The 24764-nt window shown below is 37.4% G+C and overlaps 1 long non-coding RNA gene across 1 annotated transcript; it reads left to right on the forward strand.

The window, feature by feature from the left end:
- Positions 1–627: 627 nt before the first annotated feature.
- LOC121074385 lies at positions 628–24209 on the forward strand. The gene is made up of 3 exons (XR_005822301.1): positions 628–720; positions 22195–22274; positions 24108–24209. It is a non-coding gene; the product is annotated as an uncharacterized LOC121074385 (long non-coding RNA).
- The last annotated feature ends 555 nt before the right edge of the window (positions 24210–24764 follow it).

Raw genomic sequence — 24764 nt, forward strand, 5'->3', positions numbered from 1 at the left:
TGTTCATCAGCCCCTGATGAACTGAAAGATGAATGATGCCCCTGATGCCTGAAATATCACAGCCCCTCACAATGAACCTGATGCAGAGGCAGCAGGTGAAGGTCATAGGTACTCAGAGTCCTGCATATGATGGAGGTGGAACCTCCTTCAGCTTGACCTGAAGCTAACTTCTGGAAGGGCAGAGCTGGATCTCAGAAAAGCTCTTGTGTTTGCTGTCATATGGAAATATGGTGTCTTCCTGTCTGAGTCATTTTGTGGCGAGATTTACAGAAATTCAGAGTGTAATTGAGCAACGAGGAGGGGATAATTTCCTCCTTAAAGATGGCAAGAAGAGAGTCAAGAGGTGTTGAAGCAACAGTGGAAGATATAACATCTGAGAGTGAGTGTGAGCCACAGGCACTGCAGTGTATCAGGGAGGTCCCTAAGGAAGTCTAGTGGAAGAAAGATGATAGGGCCTGTGCCTAGTACCAGAAGAAGAGCATCAGGGACTTGAGGAAGGAACAGGGATTAGCGCGTAAGTGGAGCGGTCCTAGACACACAAACTGGTATAGGCTTCTCCATTCATTGCAGTAGCATTTTCTTCCTGCCTTCATATATATATATATATTTTTTTTCCTACAGCCTTATTTGTTCTCCATCTCATTTGCTGCCAATATATGAGAGTAGCCTAGGCACTCGAGAAGCCCACAAAGAAAACAAAAATGAGGAGTCTCAGCCGAGGTAAGAAGAGTAACTAAACTGAGACAAGGTGAACCAGAAAAATACATCTATTTAAAAAAAAAAAAAAAAAAAAAGGGCTATGTGCAATGGTTTCTTGTGTGCAGCTCTTGAGGATCCTATTTGGCAAAAGTCAAGTTCTCTCTCCATTTCTATGCTTACTAGCTTTCTTCAGATAGCTCTACCCTCTTCCTGTAATCTCTTTTTCCTTGGATTTCCATTATCATGTTCTTCTGGTTCACCTTAGCTTTTGTTAGGCTTTTTTTTTTTTCTTCTTCAAAGAGACCTTATGAGGCAAAAAATAATTAGAAATGCAGAAATATAGAGAAAAGGCTTGCAGATTTTGGCCAAAGGCAAGTGCTTTCATGTAGATCTTGTAAGTTTTCTTTATAAAGAAAGCCTTTTAGTTTTCAGATTTGTGATTGTGCAATGTGTAAATGTGAAAGAGACTGTTGACAAAGAAGATTGGGAAGAATTATTTTTTTTATGAACTGAATGTTTGAGAATTAAATTGCCTTAAAAGCTTCTATTTCTGTTTATATTTGAATCTCAGAATAAATTTTAGAAATTAAAACTTATATTAAACCATTAGGAATTTAACTACAACTCTGAATGATTGTCATGGAAATTTATTTTGCTCGTAATTACATTTGTTTCAGTAAGAGAGACAAAAATAGAAATTGAAAAAAATCTCATTCATTTGACAAAACAAAACAGTTGCTGTGACTGTTATAGGTTTGCAGTCCAGACTGGGGAAGGCTCTGGAATAGTGAGATAACTTGTGAAACAAAATGCATATGCAAATTAGCTGATCAAATCGCTACACTATTTTTCCTGGTGCTTGAAGTAAAAGAAGGAAAAAGCAATACCAACGGTAACAAGGTATCAGAATATCCATTATTGTTAAAGTCATGTAATACCAAAAATGAGGAAAATGAAATTTTGGCACTCATGAGGCCATGGGTAGCAGTAATGTCAGCGACAATACACTATAACTGAGATTGCATCTGATTCAGGAGAGAATAGGGATGGCATTTATTCCATCTGACTTACATTTTCTACCGTGTTGTCATCTGGACTTCTCTTACAGGCAACAGAGCGAAAATAATTCTTACAGGGCAACAATGCAGGTGGCAGGTTGGATTTACAACCCTTGCTGGTTCTCAGTAGAATATTAGTAATTAGGTGATTTCCAACAACCTGACAAATCTTAGGTGTTTATTATTATTTGTCAGACTTCCACACCTTTGCATGTTATGTCCTAGAGCTTTTACAGGATCTTACTATGAGGAAACTTTAAACAAGTGGAAGGCCTACGCTAATAAAATATATTCTGGCTACAGAAAGCAAAACACTACTGAGATGAAGTCCTGTTAGCTGTCACTTTGAAACAAACATTCATATTTTATATAAGAAAAGGTATGCCTAGATTCCTAAAATTTGCTACAAGCAATTAACATTTGCCAGTATACTAATGAAAGAAAAAATTGTTTATATTTATATTAGATCAAATATATGGCAGGTATTGAAGTAGCTTTGACTTTACTTATACATTTATTGAGGTATCTTATTGTGAAACTTAAACTGGTGCTCGACAGCGATCAATTGAAAACAATGAAAATGCCCATTTTGAGTAATAGACATGTCAAATTTTTGTTCAGTGTCTGTTTTCTTCTCCAGGAGTGGAATATCACCAGGGAATTTCTTCATTACAAAAAAAAAAAAAAAAAACTTGAGGTGGCAGCAAGTAGATTGGTACATAATATTGACACCATGTTAATATGAAAAAGAGTAGATGTGTAGAACTCCATGAAGTGGAAAAAATGTTGCTGTTTGTAGCTTCTTCTATGGCAGTCCTTCTGCTCCACTCTTTATTAAAGATGTAACATCAGTTCTGCAGGAAAAGCTCTTTGGAGTTGGACTTAACATCTCTGTGAAGCATTGTATCTGTGATTTTATAAACAGGATAAAATAACTTCTCATTCTGTAAACATGCCAAACAAATTAGCATTACTGACAGAAAAAATTCTAATGGCACAAAAGGAGGAGGCTCAGTTCTCTAGAGAGAACCCATGGAAGGAAGTGGCCATCAAGCCAGACTTCATCACAGAACAACTCTCATTAATTTTAAAAATCTGCTGACTTTTTGGAATGGTTACAGCAAATGACTTATGAAATGAGAAACTCTTTCCCAACCCAGTGAGCTTTTCAATCAGTGTTCTCCATGATGTGCTGTTTGCTAGCTGTCTCAACTCAGCAGCCCTAAAAATATTTAGCAATATAAATGTACATTTTAATAGCTTGCTGTGATCTCTTTTTTTGATATCTGGCTCACATTATCTGTCTTCATCCATCCACAATCTCTGGTGCCATCAGCTGAAAAGCTGGTTTTTCTCAAGGGTTCACCTGAAGGCATTTGTAGCACTAAGCTTCCCCCAATCCCTACCTCTGCACTGCTCTGTGTCCCCATCAGTCTCACCAAAAAGATTTTTTTTTTTTTTTACCTCTGTCATGAAAAATACAGTAACAATTTCTTCTACATACCCTCAGGATAAGCTTAAAAACTTAAAAGAAGATTTGCCGGTGGCTTAGATTTCTAGTTAAATTGCCTGAGCTACAAATAAGTTTTATGCAAGTTATTGTTCTTAGCAAAGACTTGTAGTAATGATGCATTTGCCAAATAAACATACAGGTTAATTGCTGTTGAGAGAGAGAGAGGACTTGTTTATTGGCTGGCTGTTATACCACTTGCTATCTAACTCCTTCACCAGAAGTCTTCTCTCAGTGGCAGAGCCCCTAAGATCTTCTGGGAAGCCAGCACATTACTCTGGGGAAGGGGAACATTTTGTACTGTGAGCATTAAGTTGCTTTAGGCGTATACTTTACACAGTTTGCAGGAAAACATCAGTGTTATGTTTCCTATGTATTTTTTCTATGATTTTCTTTACAGTTGATATAGAGAGGTGTTTGGCTCTTGGCCAAATGATACAGATGCCTAAAAATAGCCTGGTGAAACCCCCAGTATTGTCCCCCCAGTAGCATAACTGTGGGTGATGAGAAGCAAAAGAGAAGGGTGAAAGGTCCTGCAAATGCTTTGATTAGGCATATGCACTGCCATGCACAAACTAACAAAGCTGATTTCTTTAGCATGAGTCTCTCTGCCCCTGAATGACACAGCTCTGCATCCCAGCAGTGCTACAAAGGGCTCAGAGACCTGAGATCCAGAGGGGCTGGAGTGAGGTGGGATTAGGTGCTGTGCTCTGTTTGCCATTTTTGTTAGTGTTTTGCCCGTAGCTCCACGGTACTTGAAAATTAAACAAATCTCCTTTCTGTGATGGGAAATAGTTTGCTGTTGGGAGTGGTATGACCGACACCCACACAGATATAAAAGGTGATGTAAATGATAGAGAAAGCAGTCCCTCAAGCACCGAAGGTGGGGAGAAGGGGATTCTGAAGGAGTCAGACTGATGCATGCAATGTGCATCTCCCCAGAGGGAGACAGTCCAGCACCTGCTGGTGTCTGACAGCCCTGGTGCTGTTTCCTGAGAGGAGACCCAGAGCAGGGTTAGGTCTTCAGATACAAATGGTTATTGGCTAGTTTTGGCTTTAATTTTTGTCTGGGATTCTCTTTCTTTGTCAGTAGTCTTTATGTCCTGTTGGAGAAAGATGCTGTGGAGGATGTTTATCTTCAATATGCAAACACAGTAAGAACAACAGTTATGCAGAGGAGTTTCTGGTGTTAGAGGTGTCTCATTTGGACAATGCACATGCAGGGTTTTGTCAGACAACTTGGGCCAACCCCCTTTGTCTCACAAACTTTAGAGATATTTCTGCATTGATATAAAGTGAAAACGCGTAGGGGTAGGATACTGAGTCATCCATAGCTGATGAATAATGCAAATGTGTACCACTTGTGTATGTAATAAAAATACCTTCCTGTACTAGGTAAGTAAAATGTCCCTGAGTAAATTTTTTTTTTTCTGCTATGACTTCTATTCTGGGCCATAATGAAAGTACAGGTTTCCCCCTTTGTAATAAAAATGAACTAGGAAACAGTGCAGCAACAGGAGGGATTTTCAGAAAACTTTCCCCAAAGAAAGCCAGCAAAAGTGATTTTTAAAACTTGCTATACTGCTTTTGTTATTTAGGGTATGAATGATTAAATTTTGAACAAAAGCTACTTGACCACATCTATTCGTAAGACACACATGAAGGACAAAACAGTCATGTAAAAACTCAGTAATACAAATGTAGAGCTGTTTGAATCTTTACAATTTGCTGGCATAAAACCAAATCAGAAACGTCAAAGTCTGCAGTTGTTTGTTAGCAGGAATAGTCTGTCATGAAGTGAAATGTATAATAATATGATCCTTGCTATTAATATAACATGAATGATGTTCAGCTGTGGAGTAATGAGAAATGAGGAGAAACAGCAGGTTTTCAGAGTTCCTGGCCATGGGTCTATCAATTACCCATCTTGCCGAGATCCCAAGAGGTCTGGCAGTTTCCTGGCTGCAATTCCTTTGAGGCAGCTTCTCTGTGCTGAAGCTGGGGGAAATCACCATGCCACCTGAGAAAAAGGCTGCACGGGGAAGTCCTTGCTCTACAAGTCAAGCCAGTCTAGAATTATGTTAAAGGTAGCATGAGAAGCACCACAAAATTATCTTAATGAATCTGAACTTTTGCCTTTTTCTTGACAGTAGTGGCTAGAAATTTTATCAGCTAATCAAAAAAATGGCATCCAGTAGACCAAGCCAATATTTGGGTATAAGTCTTACAGAATCTTTTGAGATGGTTCAATCTGTTCGTCTCATTTTCTTCTATTTTGCATTTGAGCATACATAGCAGCAAAGGCAAACCTTCCCCAAACCTTGAACTGCAGGTATAACCCTGCTGAAAAATGTAAAATTTAATCCTGTTTGCATTTGTTTCAAACGGGTGTTCTCCTTAAAATAGGACACAACTGTAAACTAAGAAATAGGACACCAGGTGTTTTTTGAAATGGCATCTTTGCATTTTAAGAGTATCGCATGCCGGCAAAAGAGATGTACATCTGTCTGCTGGCTTTAGATGATAGATTCCTGCCTGAACAAAATGTCAAAGTCTATACAGCAATACATCGGGTGCCTTCTACCAAGGATTTCTAGGCTCCCCCTTCTTTTAGGCAGAAAGGTTAAACAAAGCCTTCTTTAATTCTTTCTGTACAAATACTGTGCAGCGCTAGTGTCCTCTTGAAAGAATATTTATTTACACTACTTCTTGCCAGAAATCTCCACTTCATGTTTTTTGCTAACATTTTTTGTACCATTCTGTTCTCCTTCACAATCTCCAAACTCCTTATTTCACTCCTACCAGTCTTGCATTATGCTCACACATATGTTACAGTAAACACATGCATTGCTTTGTCCAAAGTATTCTAAATCCTTGCAGTCTTAGGAGAGGAACAAGAAGGTGGCCTCAGGAAAGAAATCATAAATAGGTGCATACTTTGCACTTGTGACTGTACCCTTTAATCTAATTGAGAATTCATGGAAAAAAAGCTGCTTTATTACTTACCATAAATCCAAGATAATTCTATTTAATGTTCCTTTAACTGACAAAAAAGGATAAACATAGGTAACTATAAACATGACATAAATAAAATCTAGCTTTCCTCCCATTTCCCACCCTCTCTCCCAGTTGGCTATTTTATTATATCACTCAATATAAAATTTAACAGTATGGTATATAAATGATCCTTTATTATTCTTCTGCATAATAATTGGCTGGTTTCCAGTAGTAAAGAATAGTAAAGCTACAATTTATTTCAAGTCATAAACATCTTTATATATATATATATGTATATATGTACTTTGCTTTTATGGTGGAGAAAACAATAGAGTGGCCAATAGAGAGCTACACCAGCAGATTGCAATAGTTGTTTGAAAAGATCTAGAGCCACTTGAATTCAGTTTGAATTTAGCTGACTTGGTGCCTTGCTTCTTGGCTCAGGGAAGCAGAAGAGCTGCTAAAATGGTGACACAAATTGATCTTAATAAATTAGTACACTCATAAAAGGAGACTCCCAATTTTAGTGCTAACAGCACACCATTATATGCAGCATAATGTAGTTTAAAAGGCACACTGATAAGGGGCTGTATTCAAATCCATTTCTGTACCCTTTTGTATTCTTATCTACCCTGGTCCAGCAGACAATCCAGCTTTTCACAAACCTTTGGCACTCCACCATCAGCAACAGCCCATGGTCTCCTTTATATCCCCATGGCTTCTGTAATGAGCATCACCTGTGGTATGCTCTGTTTGGAGCTGCAGCATTAGCGAAACGCACCTGCTCTGGTGCCTGCTGGTGTAAAAGGCTCTGCATCTTGGGGCCTGTGGGAACTTGTCTGCATTTCCTAAAGCAATGCTAGGGAAATGGCTAAATACCTATCATCTCCAGTAAGCAGTGCCTTAGCCTCTAATCCTTGTAATTGTTGCCTTAGTAAAGGAAATAGCCAAACAGGGTCCTGAACTGACACAGAGCCCCTGTGCTGCTTCTAGGGGAGCTATAAGGTTGCTAGTGTTTATGAGAGATTCTTTATTTAAATGAAATAGACTGGAGTGGAATACTCTCAGTTTTAAAATTACTCATTTCCTTGAAATCTTATTTTTTAATGTAGTCTTAAATCACAAGTATTTTTAAATACCTCTCATACATTTTTGGAGCGTATTTATACTGAAATTGGAGGCATTTTTCCTTTAGGAATTAATATGTGTTTACCTATAGATATGAATACATATATTTATATCTATATAAATAACTTTGATTTATATCAAATTTCTAAGGGAATAAGTGGCCTTGTAATCGTTTTAAAATAATAGCTGTAGCAATTAATAACGAATAGCACTTTAAAAAGGGATAGGTTTTGCAGAGCTGTAGGCAGAATACCAAAAATAGAAATACTTGCAGAAATGTCATTCCATTTTTTTTCTGAAATGAGTGCTTCTCAGTCCTTGTTTGCCTTGCTTTCTTTTCAGAAGACAAAGCTAGTTGAGAAACTTAAATACAGTTTCTTTGATTAAGCATCAAGACTGTTATACTTGACTTTAAATTTAGTAAGAAGGCACCAGGGTTTACAACATAAAGGCATACGTTCTTCTGAAAAAAAGAGAAGCCTCCCCTAATAAAAGCTTTTGTTGCTAGACTGATGTGTTGAAATAAGTAGAATTCAAGTCAAGGAATGTCCCAGACTAAAGATGACGTTTCTAGTAGTAGAAATACAGGAAGATTACCAGGGATAGAGAACAAAAATCTTCAATTTTCCAATACAATTTGTAATAAAGCAGGTAATATTATTTTCTCTTTCAGAAGTTCACTGAGACAGACAGCGAAGAAATAATGTATTTTGAGCTGTCAGAAATGTTTAGAATGTTTTAGCATCTCATTTATGTATGTCTGACATCTGATTTTTCTCTGGACTTTCCCAAAGAAATATATGTGTAATTTAAAAATAATGCTTTTAAAAACAAAAACATTCAGTTTTGTGATGAATCAGCAGGTAAAATAGAACATTCTGTTCTGATCCTTGACATTGAGTGACTAATAATACTCCACAAATTCCAGCCATGGGCTACATGTCCTTTATTTTTTTGTTGGAGGGAGGGAACAAGCTGGTATATTGTAAGTATCACATTAACTACTACCTCCTGATTACATTTTTATTATTATTATTCATGGTAAGATATGTATATTGGGGAAAAAACATGCCAGAAGGAACCCTGGGAACATGATAATCTAAAATCTTTTACTGAATAAAGGAACCTGCTTACTTATAGCTCCGAGTCCTAGACATTACTCAGCTGAGAACATAATAATACCAGGATTAATATGGCAATGGTTTGGTTCCCCATACTGGCACAAACTAATTCTGCCTAGCAGGAGAACAGACCCTTTTCAGCTAATGTGCTCGTCACTAAAGCAATTTATATTGCTTCAGACTTTGCCCCTGTCTTGTGAGTACAGGAACTGGGACTCCTAATTATTTTACAGACATATTAGAAAAAAGGCCTTGAATTAGATCACTTTTTCTCATATTTAAAAATTATCTGTTGGTTTTTGAACACATGCTGGAGGGATGTTAAAAAATAAATAAATATACAAAATGTAGCTGTGTTGCATTGCAGGACCCAGCTCTGTTATAGTCCAGGGATAAATATACGTACAAAAAAATCTCCCAAAACGTTGGGAAAGTATGGGTTATGGAGAAAAAGAAGGTAATGGCAGAGAAGGTATGTAAAGACAATCCAAGAGCTGAGTCTTGCTGTAGGTTAATCTGATGTGGTTTAGCTGGCCTGGTATTGTGTCCAAAATAAGTAGAATGCTTTGGATTTAGCTGGTCGCAGAACCAATCCAGTTGCTACATTTTTATTGCTATAATTTAGCTCCTTCTCTTTCAGATAGGGTCCTGCAGATATCAGAGGCAATCACATAAGGACATATGCAGCCACAGAGAGACTATGACAGGATCAGAGCTAAAATGAGATTCAGAACACACTGATTTCAGTTGCATTCTCCTTCTTGGTTACAGTTCAAGGTTACAGTTTACCAACTGGATTCTCTGTTTTTTAGAAACAGGAAAATTAGAATTAACTCATACCTGATAAGTAGCCACTGTTGCTTGCAAAATACTCACTGCAGCACAACGGTAGCAGAGCTGGGTGAAGTTGTGTGATCACTGGGCTACCTGGATAAGGAGGTGATGGAGAGATTGGGTGAGTGCAGTTTTGATAAAAAGGGCAGAAGACAGGTTCATAAACTGCTATGGGAGTTTTCTTCTCTAATTGGTTAGCAGAACAGAAATTTTTTGCTTTCACAAAGGTCTGCTTCCTTGGTCTTCAGTAATTCATTAGGTGCCTTCTTATTCATGGGATTTATTTTGCAGGAGGGCAAGAGTAGAAGGAACAAGATGATGTTATATAAGCTGGGAGAGAGCAAAATTTTCAGGGTTCCAGTGTTGTTGTTATTTTAATTATTCAAATAAACAGGAGACATAAATTATCTTGACAGTGCCTGCCGGCCACCTGCCTAGCCAAATGTTGGAGAAAATATGTATGATATACAAGGAAGAAATGTAGTTGAAAGCAGTGTTATACTCTTCTAGTAAGCCTTACCTTCTATTAATGTTCAATTGGTAAAGAGATTTCTTCCTGAACTATTGAGTGCGGAATTGAAATAGTGACCATACTATCTGAAAGGCAGTTAAGTGAATATTCTGAGAATAATTTCGGCCCTATTAAGAGCAGTGGGAATATTTCTTTTCTTCCTTTACTTACTGTTTTGAAAGAAGCAAAGTAAAATAAACTGTTCTTAGGCTTAGTCGGTTCAATGAAGCTTCATTGGAAATACTTCTATATTTAATAAACAAAATCACTTCATTAGCGAAATTAAGTAATTCAGTCGAAAGCTAGCAATAGATTTTAACCTAGTAATTATGAGGTTATTACGTATATTTCCTTTCATCACTTCACCATGTATGCTGGCTCGAGATAATGGCTTTGTTAATTCCAACAAACTGCCACCCCCAGTCTCTTAAACCTTCCTTCTGGCTTGGATAAACCTTTTCGTCCCAATGGTGTCACTCATCCAGTACTCTTTCACTGGCTGGGGAAAGAGTCCCTTCTCTGTGTGCTCCTTTCCACCACCTTATCCTCCAAACGACTCCCTCTCCCAGTTTACAAAACTGTCTTTTCACGCTGGAAAAATGGAGGATTTCTGCTCTACAGCTTAAACAACAGCAGTGTACGGTAAAACAACAGCATGACCTTCAGCCACAATAGGTTTCTATCAAGTGGAACAGCCTGACACATGGTGATGGTTTTCAACCAAATAGGTAGTGGCATGTCTTCTGAAAAGGTGGAAATCCTATATTTTTATAATGAATATCAAAGGGTCTTTTTTTGTCTGCCGTAGCAATTCTGGAATGAGAAGAAAAATGAGGCTAGGGTGGAAGAGAAGAGGAGAGAAGCTTTATGAGGAAATGCTTTAAAGACTTCAAATAATTTCATATTCATTAAATAGTAAAAATTTCGAATGTTAACTGTGAGCATATATTTATTTATTACAAAAGGACGGCAGCAAAAATAAGCTGAGGTTGTGTTAGAATAAGCTGCCCTGAAGTAAATAGCTTTTGAACCTTTCTTTTTAAATATTAAATTCCTCTCAGTTGTATTTGAAATCTTTAATGAGAGGGAAAAAAAATGTAGTCTATTACAATCTTTTCACCAGCTGAGATACAAATTTGCTTACAACCTTGCTGTTATCATGAAGTTAATAATCCCAGTGACAGCAGAAAGCAGTTGGAGTGTGTGAGACTTTTATTTCTGCTAGATTCAGAATCCCACTAATGACTTCTTTCAGCTCTTGTCTTTCCCTCTGTTCCTCTGGAGTAATGTCAAATGCATGCTACCTCTCAGGGTATGTTAAGTGCAATGTGGGGTTCAAGATCATGTTGCATGCTGCCCAATGTCAAAGTTCTTTAGAAGAGGAGCTGTTGGAATTAAGCTCTTACATTGTGTTGGTGGAATAAAAACAAAACCTAGGAAAAGACAGTGAGAACCTGGCCTGTTTCTTCACAAGGACTTTACAAGTTAGGTGTCTTCATGCAGCAGCAGGATGCAGCAGGTGCCTGACAGCAATGTGAGCAGGAGTCAGGGCTTCTGACTCAGAGGACACTTCAGAGGACTCTCTGATCCCACTTGGCTCCACAACACGTTTGATCAAAACTATTTCATGAAAACCCTTAAGTAACTTGGAAAATAAAAGAAACAGGCTGGAGCCAAGCTGACCTCCTCCAATCACTGAGCAAAGTATACATGTCTTGTGTTCAAAGGGTTTTAATCCTTAAACCTGTAGATACTAACCCTTTCATACCACAAGGAAAGTGAGACTTTTGGCAATGAAGAAAAGTCAATACTCTTTCATGTATGAAATGGAAATACTTCAAAAAAAAAAAAAAAAGGCAACCAAGAAAAACAACCTGAATTGTTCATGACTACAACAGGTTTTATTTCCTCAATTAGAGGAAATTTTGTTATTAAGTTCAAGTGAATGTAGTCTTTATCTCATTCAGAAGCCATCTCAGCTGATAACACATTAAAATGAAAGATTTTTTTCCTCTAATTTTGCCATGGTAAATACAGTAGTTAGGAGCAGACTAAAGGTACTTCCAGCCCAATATCTTGCCTCTGTCAGAGGCAAATTATGAGTGCTTTGGGAAAAAGTTTAAGAAACAGGGAAGGTGTCAGGTAATATTTCCCCATTATAGCATCCACATTCTGTAATCTGTCATTAGCATACAAGTAAACTGTATTTTGTGATTTGATGAACCAGAAGTTTCGATTACATCACTGTGTTTCATAGATATTCATGGACCTTTCCTTTGTGATTTTCTTATCTTTTCTTTACTCATTTATAAAATAAGCAGATTTAAAAAAAAAAAAAAAAAAAGCTACTTCAATGAGTTCCATCATTTAATTATAATCCAACTAGTACTTGCTTTCACTGAGTGCCTTCTCAATTTTGTATTACAAACAGTGAATGTTTTTACTTCTCCCTGTCATTCATAATTTTGTAGTTGTCATTTAATTATATTTTATTACACTTAGGTTATATTTTATTGTATTATGCATGCTCTTTCATTTTTCTTATTTCTGATCTGTAGAGTCATAGTTGATTTAAACTCTTCCATAGAAAAGAAAGCATGATTAACATCCTTTCCACCTTTGAACTTTGAAATGGCATGACCAGGGTTGCACATGGCAGTCAATAAATGGGCACTGTCTTTAGAGAAAGCTATCTAGTCCTACAGGGAGTCCAATCCATTGCAGAGAATGACTTCTCAGACTGCTATCGTAATTCAAGTACTAAAAATATATGGTGGGGGAAGGGATGAGGCAGCAGTGGAAGCAATTCCTTCAAATTTTTGTTTTGAATACTCGATTTTAGAACCTTAGTAATGTACTTCTAACACAATTTTTTGGACTTACCTGAGGAGTCTGTGACTTTTTTACAAGAGACAAGCCAGTTTACTGGAAGAGAAGTGTAATAAAAGGACTTGTGATTAGATTTCAAAAAGCAATATTTCAATTCAACAAAAGAATATGTTTTGATTTCAAGATTGAAATCTGTATTCTGGTTAGAACCTACATATCTCACAATTTATTCAATTTTGCTGAAAATTATGTTCTCCAGAATTCTGGATATTTGTGTTGAATATAAACACTTATCTTGAACATAGTCAAAAAGATAAGAAAGAATAATATTAATAAGCTTGTAAAAAAACAGTATTCAGAAGTCAGGAGACATCAAAACCATGATTGTACCTCATTCACTCTTCAATGCATTAGTAATATACTAATCTTTAATTACATGAACATGTAAAGTATGTCTATAGGAACCTTTCTTTATTCAGTGTGCAGAATCAACTGCATTTCCTTACTGTTTCAGTATTTTATTTCATCTTCCATGGTCAATATGAGGTCACAGCCTTTACTTTAACGCAGTTTGTTAAAACCCTGTTCTGAAGACAAGATTATTCATTCCTAGTGTGTTTATCTCTGATATCACCATTCTAGTATTTTAGTGCATGAGACAGTCATGAATGTATCTTCCCTGTGCAGTGACTGAGAGAGGTGAGGAGCCAGCTCACTGAGATCAAAGTTTAAAGTGTATGCTCACTTTGGGGCTCAACTTCAGATCTACCACTCTGAAAAGGTTCAAGGTACTTACAACTTCATATGTGAAAGCAAAAAAATCATTGATTCTCTTTCAACCAAAGGGCTCGACCATGTTTTCAGCCAGCCCAACCTGCAAGAAGAAAGGTCCAGCTAACCCCAGCCGCCTGTCTGCCTAGTGCACACAGGAATTGTCAGGCATGTGCTGGCAGAGTGTCCAAGTCCAAGACATGGTATTCCTGCCACCTTACATATCCAGGACTCTTTTTTTTTTTTTTTTTTTTTTTTTTGTGTGGATCTTGTGGCTTTTGTGGAAATGAAGAAAAGGGCTTACAGAAAAGCTTTTGATTCATTTCCAGAACAAGTGAGGTCCTTAGTAAGAGTTAGAGAGCTTTGTGCTCCGAGAGGCTCAACTTTTTAGATATTTTAGTTAACTGGAATTGCATCTGCATTAGCAAGTTTTTGATTTGTTTGAACTGTTGTGGAATTGTATAAGCAAAGCAAATGAGAAATCCAATAATCAGTTGAACCACCTTTCCAGATTCCATAAGGTGTTTTCTAAATTAATTCAACTAGAATAGCAAAAACAGTCAACCTTATTATTTAAAGTTCAGTAAAATTACATGCTACTGAAATACATTTTACAATGGAAAGTGAGAGAAAGCTTGAGTAGTAAGTAGTAGTAGCATTCTTATCAATGACAAATCATTAGAGCTTCTTATGATTATCTCTGTTGAACCCAACTTTTTGTAAGTAGAAAACCTGTCCTACTGTAGCATTTAATTCAAAACAGAGCTTCAAAATTTTCTGTTCTCTATAGAAAAAAGAAAGTGTTCTTGTACTTTTGTGGTATGAATTATGAAAATTTGAGGTTATATTTCTCACCTTATGTTCTGTGTAAATTATCTAAATTTTAAGTTGTAATTAATACACTATTACTACATTATATGTTGAAAGCATCCATAAATAATGAATATATTTTGGACCTCTCTTGTTTCATTTTAAGCATTTCTCACCTAAGACTTCAGAAATTCCTCAGGCCATTGCTTGTCTTTGCCAAGGAACAGTGCTTTTTTCGTGTGAAAAAGCATGTAATATTTAATAGTAACATTCCTCTTTCAATTCATTTGTTGCTGAATTTGAAGAAAGGAACGGTGATAGCTTCAGCAGAGCAATTGTTGATTTATTGGATTTAAGTCTGAACACGGACTTACTGTAAAGCATAAATGTTTTAATTGATTGTCATAGAATGATTTAGCCCATAGTAGTTTTCACAAATAAACTGAAGAGTCACCTAGCTTTCACAGAGATTAACCATGAACTGACCCTACTTGCTTTCAAACAATTATAATTAAATGCATCACCAGAAAAGAGGCAATGGCATGTGTGCGATAGCCTCTGCTACTGCAAAAACAACAGTACTCATATGGAAAAGATCTTTCCCCCTTCTTCAGTTGTTGGGAACCCCCTCATTATCAGCTTTCACATAAGCATCACCACAATAAGTGCAAAAACAACATGCTGTGTTTTACATAACTCCAGGGTAGGGCTGTCTATTTTCCCACCAGCAGAGAATTCCCCCAGCTCTTCTGCCCACCACATTGTCCTGCTGCTTTATTTGTGCTATTGTTTTTTCCTGTGGAGTGATACATCGCTGTATCTTCTCTTGCTGCAACTGAAGTAGAGCCATCCATCATCCCAATCACTGGAACTAAGGACATTATGGACTGGGAGTAAATTATGTAGCTTTGGGGATGAGAAAGGAAAAGAGCAAGAATTTGTTGTTGTTGTTTTTTTTTTTCCCTCTCTCCCTGAAGCTGCTATTTTGCATTACTGCTTCCTTTTACATACTATTCCTGCCTCGCTTAGGATCATGATAAGGTAAATGCAGCAGAAGTAGTTTCATTATTTCCAGAATGTAAATTTAATCAATACAAATGCAGTTAGCAAATCCATGGCTGACTGGACTGTTGTTTAGATCTGAATTTAAGTTTCATTTGTGGCTTTCCTTTCAACTTTAATGTAACGCAGATGCAGGCTTCACTAAAATAAATGTCCAGTAAACAATAAAATAATGCTGTATAGGTGTTGAGTCCAATTTACTGTTACAGGCAAGCTCCTTTTCCTTTTCAGATAAAATAAGATCCAAGTGAGGCTTCTGGTTTTAATTTTAAAGACTACAGATTATTAAAACCTGAAACTTTGCCCTCAAACTGAGTCATATTTTGGCATGTAAAATTTAGTCTTAAATCTAACACAAACTAAATCAGAGCCCAAAATCTCAGCAGTGTATCCTGTCCAACTAGGATGACTGAAAACAAAGATTAGGCCTGGTTTTCACTTCTCATTATTGTTTAGTATCTCTTCCTTGTGGAGCCTTATGATACCTCTAGTCTTTCACTTAAAATTTCTGGCCATCCAAAAGCAGGGTATGTGAGGGCTACAAGTGGCCATTTGCCCGAGGCTGAGTAACCATTATGAGCAAATAAAGTACTTAGATATGTTCATGTCTTCTACCTAAAATATAACCTGGCTTAATTACGCAGGCTGAGATTAGGGTTTAAATTAGCAACAGCACCTCATGCTTACCAGGCTGCAACAGCCCCCTCGCCACCTTGTCATCTCTCTGACGGTAGCCCTGAAAAATACTTTTTACCCTTCAAAAACGTTCAAGGCCTTAAAGGCATTTTTCCAATTTAAATTAAGCTTCAAGCTTATGTCAATTAAGTTGCTTATAATGATCCAAGAGATCCAAGAGCATTGAAATTTGATTTGGGTGTTAAGGTACTGATTTTTACTTCTAGCAAGACCACACAAGACTTGATATGGAAGTTATGCTTCAGATTTCCTCTTGATGTTTAGGGCATATCTGAAATGACTGAACAAAGGAATAATGAAATGGCAGTTTAATGACAGAAGTGTCTTGTTTTTTATAGTCTTGTCATGGAAACTATGTATAAAAATAAATTTCAGCGCGCTTTGTCATTATAGTTAGTAAAACAATCAAAGATGCTTATATCATCTCTGATAATTAACAGACAAGTTTTAACCATTGAATCAGAGAACAATGAGATATCCTTTCTAGTGTTTCAAACTAGAATGAATTTTCTCTGCATTTGGTAAATTTAATATGAATATCAATTTCAAAATATACTCAAAGCACTGCTTTTTTAAGATCAATTTTCAGCTGCCCTTTTGGGGAAAGATGCTACAAGGTGGTGCCCAGCCATCAGGAGTTACTTAAGCTTAGATCCATCTGGCAAAGGCTTGACCAAAAATCACCCTCTCCTTTAAAGTCTGTTCTGTTGTGGTATAAAAGCTGAGGAACTGGGTACCCATGGTTCTACTTGTCAATGACACCTCCATACTGAAGCCATGGCGTAATGTGAGAAATATCCTGTGAATCTTGTAACATTAAGTGCTAAGCACTGGCATATTTACCATATTTCTTTGTCTTTGCTGTTCCTTGGGGCTCTGTGCAGTTTCTCAAATCAGCAATACCATGAAATTAGCATTATTTTTGGATTTAATTTGCTGGAATATAAGTAAAAGTTATTGTACAATGTAATTTTATTTTAAAATTTTAATGTTGGACTAGGGTCTTTAGGTGGACAACTCTCTTGTTACATGCTCTGAAGTATTACAGCTTTTCTGAAATTCACCCTGACAGGCCACGATGACTCACATTTGCTCCAGACAAGGAATGCTGTATATACACTCAGACCCTCAGAATAAGGCCTAATACCTCTTTCATGTTCATAACAGAAATGACAATAAGGATAGAGCATTTCAACACTTAATGAAACTAAGTACATCTAATTTTGTGATGAATATTATGTTTTCTGCTGATTAATAAAAGAAAAATTGGTAAAATGTGACAGGAGAAGCATACTCTGTGTAAGTGCTAGGCTGGATGCAGTGTGGTGTCATCAGAGAGATGGGAAGTACATGTAGGATTATAATGTAAAATGACCAAGATCTTCACAAAGTGGCCATCAACATGTTTTTATTATACATGTGCATATGGCAGACAAAACTATATGCTGTCATTTCATGTCTAACAGATGACTTTGAGCCAAAAATATTTACTTTAAACCAAACTATTTAGAACTTGTTTTTGGTAACATGAATTCATGGCTATAGGTTGTGGACAGAAATCCCTAAAGCAATTTCATACACCCCACTAAACCATCATCAGACTGGTTTACTGCTATTCTAGACTGGATTAGGGTAGCGTAAGCTGCCATGAAACTAAATTTATGTCACTCATCAAGTTCATTAGTGATCACATTTCCCCTTCGGTTGTCAAAGGTAGATAATTCCATTTTCCCACCCCGTTCCTTGATGTCAGAAATGAAATTTGTTTCCTGAAATTACTGGCCCTTTATTTCCTTTCTTTACTTAAGAAGTTGTGTTTTTGTTTTTTTGTTTTTGTTTTTTTCCCCCGACTGTGTTTGTTTGAATATTCATTTCTTTGCAGTATCTTGCAAATGTACTTTGTACTGAAAATGGAATAATTACATCTATTTCTGCTCCAACTATGCTGTTCTTGGATTCATTCTGTTGCTGAGTTGACCTGACATATTCTTAGCTAAGTAAGGCATGTCATTAGCAATTCTAATGTGCTTCATTTGAAACCCACATGCAGAAGGAAAAAGTTTTAAAAATGTAAGGAAGACTAAAATACTGATCCCTACAGGATAATCTCTTTCAAAACAGAGGGAACATCATCATAGTCTCTTTATTTTAGAAATCATTTTGCTCAGAAGAACAAAAGGATTGGAAGAAACATGAGACATTTAGCCTTACTTCTTTGTTTTCATACTTATTTTTAATTATTTTCATCTCACTGTCCCAATTCTATACTCAGTATTCAATTATTGCTCTTTCTGGACTGAATTTATGTTCTCTCTGTTATGTTCTTTATCGTAAGATGTATTGTGATGCTAATTTCCCCCTTAAAATCTTAGATTCTGGAGCCAGGTTTTTGTATGAAAGACTCAAAAATCTTTTTTCTTTTTAATTTTTTATCCTCTTTTTCTTATCCTTTTCTTTCTTACCTATTCCTTCATTACTTACCCTTACCTTCCTCCCTCCCTTCCTTCCTTTCTCTTTTCTCTCTCTCTCCCTCTTTCTGATTTTAAGTAACTTTACAGCTTTCAAATGTCGTGGGGAAAAAGCTTAAAAAGAATGTGAAGTTTTTTTGCTTCCAGCACTAGAAATCAATATTTTCAGTACTTAAAATATGATTTTAAATTCAAACCATAATTTTGGGGGCTTATTTCTGAGTCAATAAGCCTTAAAACCTCTTTGATATTTATCATCTTTCTATGTGATGCTATGAACGTTGAAATCTTGAAAACCCAATATAAAAAAATACCTATGTGATGATGTATACCTATGTGACGTTCTAATACACATTAGAAACTACCTACAGTACAATTCATAAATACTACAAGCCCCTAATTCTAGGCTGTAATGATGCTTGATTAAAATAAAGTTTCATAAAACATATATCTTTGTGGCTAAGAAGTACCCTTTCAACTGAGTTTTTTGTTTGTTTTTGATGGTTTTGTTGTTGTTTTAATCTGTATTACAATCTAATAAACTTGATAAAGTAGGCTTCTTTATTTCTCTGAAGGGAGCATAAGTATATGTACCTCATGTACTTAAACGTATATATATTATTCCTGCTAAACATAATTCGTAACAAAAGATGGATATGTGGAGTTACCTTTATTTTGCACACTGGAATCTGATTCTGAGGAAAAAAGAAAAAGTGGACTTTCCCCTCTGAAAGTGAACCGGTAGGAAGGGCACATTCCTTGCTCCAATCTCTTATTCATACTCTTATATCTGAAAGTTTACATTTGCCCACAGTCTGTCTACATTCCCATCTGCATGGTACTAATGGGAGAAAACTGAGAAGTTAAAGGCATTTTCTTCTACACCTTGATATATCAAAAGGCTTACAATGCAACTTTTTCTGTATCATTTAATTCAACCTGGCATCCGTAGTGCATGTCTCCTTCCACATTGAAGGGCTGAAATATAGAAGTTATCACTATCGGTACCAAAAGCAAAGATGTTATTACGCCCCTTCTGATTACATGTGATTACATAAGCACAGAGGAGGAATGGAGAACATGAGGGATGATTTTCATGAATTTTTGTTATCTCAGCTGGAAGTTCCTAGAATCATTCGGGAAAAGAAAATGTTTATTCACATCTAAAAACAGATTCTTATGGGGTGAGTAACTCTATGCTTTCTTCACATTTCCTGGCTGAAATCTGGGCCAACACAATGCCAGGTAAAAGGACAATCTTATTAATGTGTGGAAAAAGGAAAAAGGGGGAACACTTTGTATTTCCAAATCTTTCCAAAGTGTATAAAATATTTGATTCCACCACAAACTTGGGAAATCAGGTCTGCCACTGGCACAAAACTGAATCTTTTACTTATGTGAAATTCTGACGACTCCTTTGTGACAGAAGTGTTTAGGTATTGACTGAAAATTTTTTTCATCTGTTTTCTGAAGAGTTCAGCTTAGACAATCAACATTTTAAGCCATACAAAGTAGGAAAGCATCCTCTGATAATGTTTGGCTAGCAGAAGTGAGTGAGAAGGACTTTTTTATGAGCATGTGCTTTGGTAAATGAACAGGTGTTGTGTTGTATTTAATGTCTACATGGGGAAAAACTCTACCAGTAGAACTTTTCATGCCCTTTTTCTCCAAAAACATACAGGTGTGTTTAGAGTATGCAAATCTTTCTTTTGATCTCTGCTTACAGAAACCCTACTGCTACACCTCCTGGTGCCTCTTACTCTTGAGTGTTTCTGTCTTTAAATGGCTCCCCTTCGTGTCTTCTTCCCCCAGTAAGACAAACACTTATTTTCCCATTTTAGATATGAAGAGCTGAGATTAGATTTTCAGCATCCTCAGTTCCCAGGTACAAAAAAAAGAACAGCCCAGAGAGAAGAATCCCAGGTTAGATGATTTTAGCTTAAATGCAAACAGAACAGATGATTGACATGGTACTGGGGACATGTCTTTGCTTAGCCTCATTCCATCCAACAACTGTCCTCAATATATACTGCACAGTTTCAGCGCTGGTTTAAAGCTCCCCAAAGTTCTCTACAGTGAACAGAAACTGATTCTTCTTATAGGTCAATGATAGGCACTGGGCTACTGGAGAAGACTACAGAAGAACGTACAGATGAAGGACATCTCAGATCACCTGAGATGACATCCCATTTCATCTATCAGATGAAAGAGAGTGTCTCAGGAACTGCATCTGGCTGCTACTGTCGCTTCAGTGAGGCTAGGGGTGAAGCGTGCAGGCAAGGATCCTGGTGCTTCAGTGGGCTGCCTCCCTGACAGCACAGATCCTCTCTCCATCAGCTGTTGCTTCTTGCCTGGTTATTCATGGCCTTGCAGTGTAGATGGTGGGGCAATACCTGTTTTCCTTCTGGAGAGCCGTTTGCCTGTCCTAAGCATCTGTCTATTTTGCCTTTCCCAGAGTTGGCTTGAACAGTTTAAATGGGACGCATCAGGATCACATGGAACAATTCCCATATTCATTATAGTATCCCTGGGACAACTCTAGCCATTGTTTCAAGGCAACTTCATATTAGGAGATAGTTAATGTGTTTTAGCTCTTTTTAATATGATTTAGCAGCCAGGCGTAAGAACAACAGATCAGACATGCCATCAGCCAATTCACTGAATGCCAGAGTTTGGAAATCTTGGCTGTACAGCCCCCTGTCTTTCACACACACATCTCACAGATTCACTGAGGTGAGCCCCCCTCTCTCACTCTCTGGAGGGAACCGCAGCCCCTCCTTGTGCCTGCAGCCCCTGCTCCCCAGGCTGAAAAGGCCAGCAAGACAAGAGTGCCCTGGCTCTGACTGCTGTCCCAGGGCCCTGTGTTGCTGCAGGTGAGCTCAGACCACGCTTCCAGGTTTAGAGGCCCATGCCTTGATGTTCTCACAGGGAAAGTGTAAGTATTTGTATTAGATCATGCAATTTTGTATTGGTGTGTTGTGCAATTTACAGATAGTAATTTCTATTAATTTCTGGCTGGTATGATGTCCAGCACTGTCTGGATGTTATTATCCATACAATGGCAGATCTGAAGAGGGCTTGGGAGCCCAGTACTCAGCTGGGACAAATCAGCAGTGCTGTGTTTATGTCAGTGAAGTGACATTGTTTTACCATAGCTACAACACATCCCTTTCTGAGCATGTTTGCTATTGTTAATACTCACCTCAGTGACAACTAAATAACTGTGCAGTTACTCTCAAAATTTCTTGCTTGCATTTTTTTCCATCTTTCCCCTTTCCACCTCCTACCTCCTCTGTTTGGACACTATTATTTATACAGCTTGGTATTGCTTTTTGTTAAATCCGTCTTTCCCAAATGTCAGTTTAGGTTTACCTGAATTTTATGGGACTGACTTGGAAATGTTGAATAAAATTCTGAGTTTCAACTCTTGTCTAGACTTCTGCTAAGCCTCCAGGGCATTGTGGATGACAAGTGACAGATTTTAAGATGAACTTTTTCTAAAAAGTTGTTTAATCCTTCTAAGGAAACCCTTCTGAATAAAATGAATCCAAAGTGGTAATTTCCTTAAATTGTTTGATTTAGAAGCTTCTCTGGTTTCCTGTTCTTTGCAGGAAAGGTTTTGCCTCATATATATATATAATATATATATAATATATATATATAATTTTTTTTTTCTTATGTTTTCTTGCATTTTTGACAGTAATGTCACTGAAGTGTGTGAAGATGACTAACTGCTTAGAGGTCTAACTACATGCTCAGGGGCTGAAGTACACATTGCTTGTAAGTTTGCATGTTTATTGACTTGATAGTAATTAATGGAATTAATTCTGCAAAGAAGCAGTTCGTGCAGGGCAGGAAAGTCTTTTAGGTGGCTTAGTTGCTGTTAACAATTTTGGCATGAAAATGCATGAGGTGCAACTGAACTCTCTGTCTGGCTGTTCTGCCTGTTATTTTAACCAATACATGTTTTCCAAAGTAATTTTTCTGTAAAAAAAAAAAAAAAAAAAAAAAAAAAGGCTATTCTGTTACAACCTGTGATGGAAAAGGAAGGTATAGCATGATGACTTCAGGCTCAACGGATACTTCCAATTTCCGTCTCTTGCTAGATCAGGTTAATGCAGATCAGCTCAAGATGGCCTGGTTTGCAGTACCTGCAGGACTTCTGTGGTGTCACAGTTTGCTTTGATGGCAGTGGCTCCCACTGTGCTCCTTTTGCAGACAGTGGCTACCCAGAAGAAGTGGCAGGATGCTGGTGTTCAAGACAAAGCAGTGGTTGCATGGCATGCTGCTGCACAAAGGGCACCCACCTGAGAAGCGATGAGTGCTGTGCTGATTTGTACTTGCTGGTGGATGATACAGCCCCCCAGCTGCTTGATAGTGGTTAGCACTGCTCAGCTCTCTTTAAAAACAAGCCTAGGAAAAATGCAGGGGTTTATTCCACCCCTCCCACCCCATTCCCCAGATAAAATGCTTCTTTTGAAAAGTTCCCTAGGTTTGTCAGCAAAGATACTACATACTAGTATAAAGAATATTGTATATAGTATAAAGAATACTATGTCCACTTGTTTACTTGTGTGTACATTTAGCAGGGACTTGCTGCACATCAGCTGGTAAAAATCTCTCAAGATTGCTTTTCCACTGTGCATCCTTGAGAGTCTCACAGCTCATATTTTTTCCAGGCAGAAATAAATGCACAGAAAACACGTGCATGCACTATGAATCTGATGTGTTCAGGATGTGTCAAAACTTCTGCACAAGCTACACAGGTGACAAAAGCATGTGTAGCAAGTCAGATGCATTCTGGACATACTGAATTTACTGTGCATACACAAATTGTCTCCACAGTGCATGCAAAGACTGGATGATCTGTCACAGATGAGTCATAGTCACTACACGTGCACTGTGGCAGTAATATCTGGATAGCTGTCAGCTCCCTCTGAGCTAGTGCTTCTGGGAACCACTGGTCTAAATAGATGGATGAAAAGTGTCACGAGGGTAGCAGAGGCCCAGAGCGTGGGCTCAGAGGCTTACCAGAGCCACAGCAGGGACAAACCAAAATTTTCAGCTTCCTGAATTCCTCCTAAATATCCTACCACTGGATTGTTCTGTTAGGATACTTAATTTCATGATCTTTTTACCTGTATTCTGAACTGTTAAGTTCAAAAGTAAATTAATGTGTGCTGGGGAAAATGCCACTAAATTTGTCATAAGAGATATCCAGAGTCAGCAGCTCCTGTGACCTGTATGATAGGTGGTGATTAACTGGAATGGGAGCATTCATGAAGCCTGCAAAGGAGTCTTTTCATGCTGGGCATGAAGGGAAAAACCCCAAAGAATCAGGTGTGCTTGTTAAAGAAAGTTTCCTGGTGCCTTCTTCCCATCCTACTGCTGGAAAAGTTAATAAGGAATTACCAGAAATTATTAGTTATGGTATTTATAATCTCCAATTGTGATACTGCCTACAGCAGATACCTGTCATTGTCGGACCTATTCAGACAGGTCTTTTTGTACATCTTGTGTATGTTCAATTAACTTACATTGATTGACGATGACTCTTCAAGTCTGTTTTCTATTTGGGAGTGTGACCTTTGTTGCTTCGTGTTCACCATATAGGTGTCTACCTATAACCAAGGCCTACTGATTTGGGTGAAGTGTTTCACAGCTGTTTCAAATCTCCATTTGTAAATGCTTTGAGATGAAAGCAAAACAGTCCCGTCAAGTTAAAATATTTTAATAGCATATTTAACACTGTATTTTAAACTTCATTCCTACATGGAGGCTGTGTGGTGGCAAGAGTGAGCCCTTCAGAGTTCACTGATTCTCCAGAAGAGAGATCATAAACTCTGCATACCAATACAAATGAAAGAAATTGATATATCAACCTCTGTTTAAATTACTTTTAAAACATAAGTGTTGAGGGGATAAGGCATAGATCGAAATAGGCCCCTGACTCAGAAATGGCCAGCCCGTCAGAAGGCAGAATACTGAAAAGGTCATCTTGAAATGGCATAGGACTGTATTTCATAAAATACAGGCATTACATTTCTGGAACCTCATTTGTGTGACAAAAACTGTGACAGGAACAGAGGTTGGCACAAAATCAATATACTCGGGCAGGGACTGTAATAAATAATAAAAATGAGGAACAACATAAATTTTAACCAGTTTTCATTACAAGTTAAAGCCAGACTGATTTCCTATGTGATCTCTTGAAGCTGCACAATTTCCAAAGACGCATCAGCAAAGGTATATTTTTCATTTTGGATGAAA

The sequence above is a fragment of the Cygnus olor genome, chromosome 1 (genome assembly GCF_009769625.2).
Source record: "Cygnus olor isolate bCygOlo1 chromosome 1, bCygOlo1.pri.v2, whole genome shotgun sequence".
Classification (NCBI taxonomy): Eukaryota; Metazoa; Chordata; class Aves; order Anseriformes; family Anatidae; genus Cygnus; species Cygnus olor.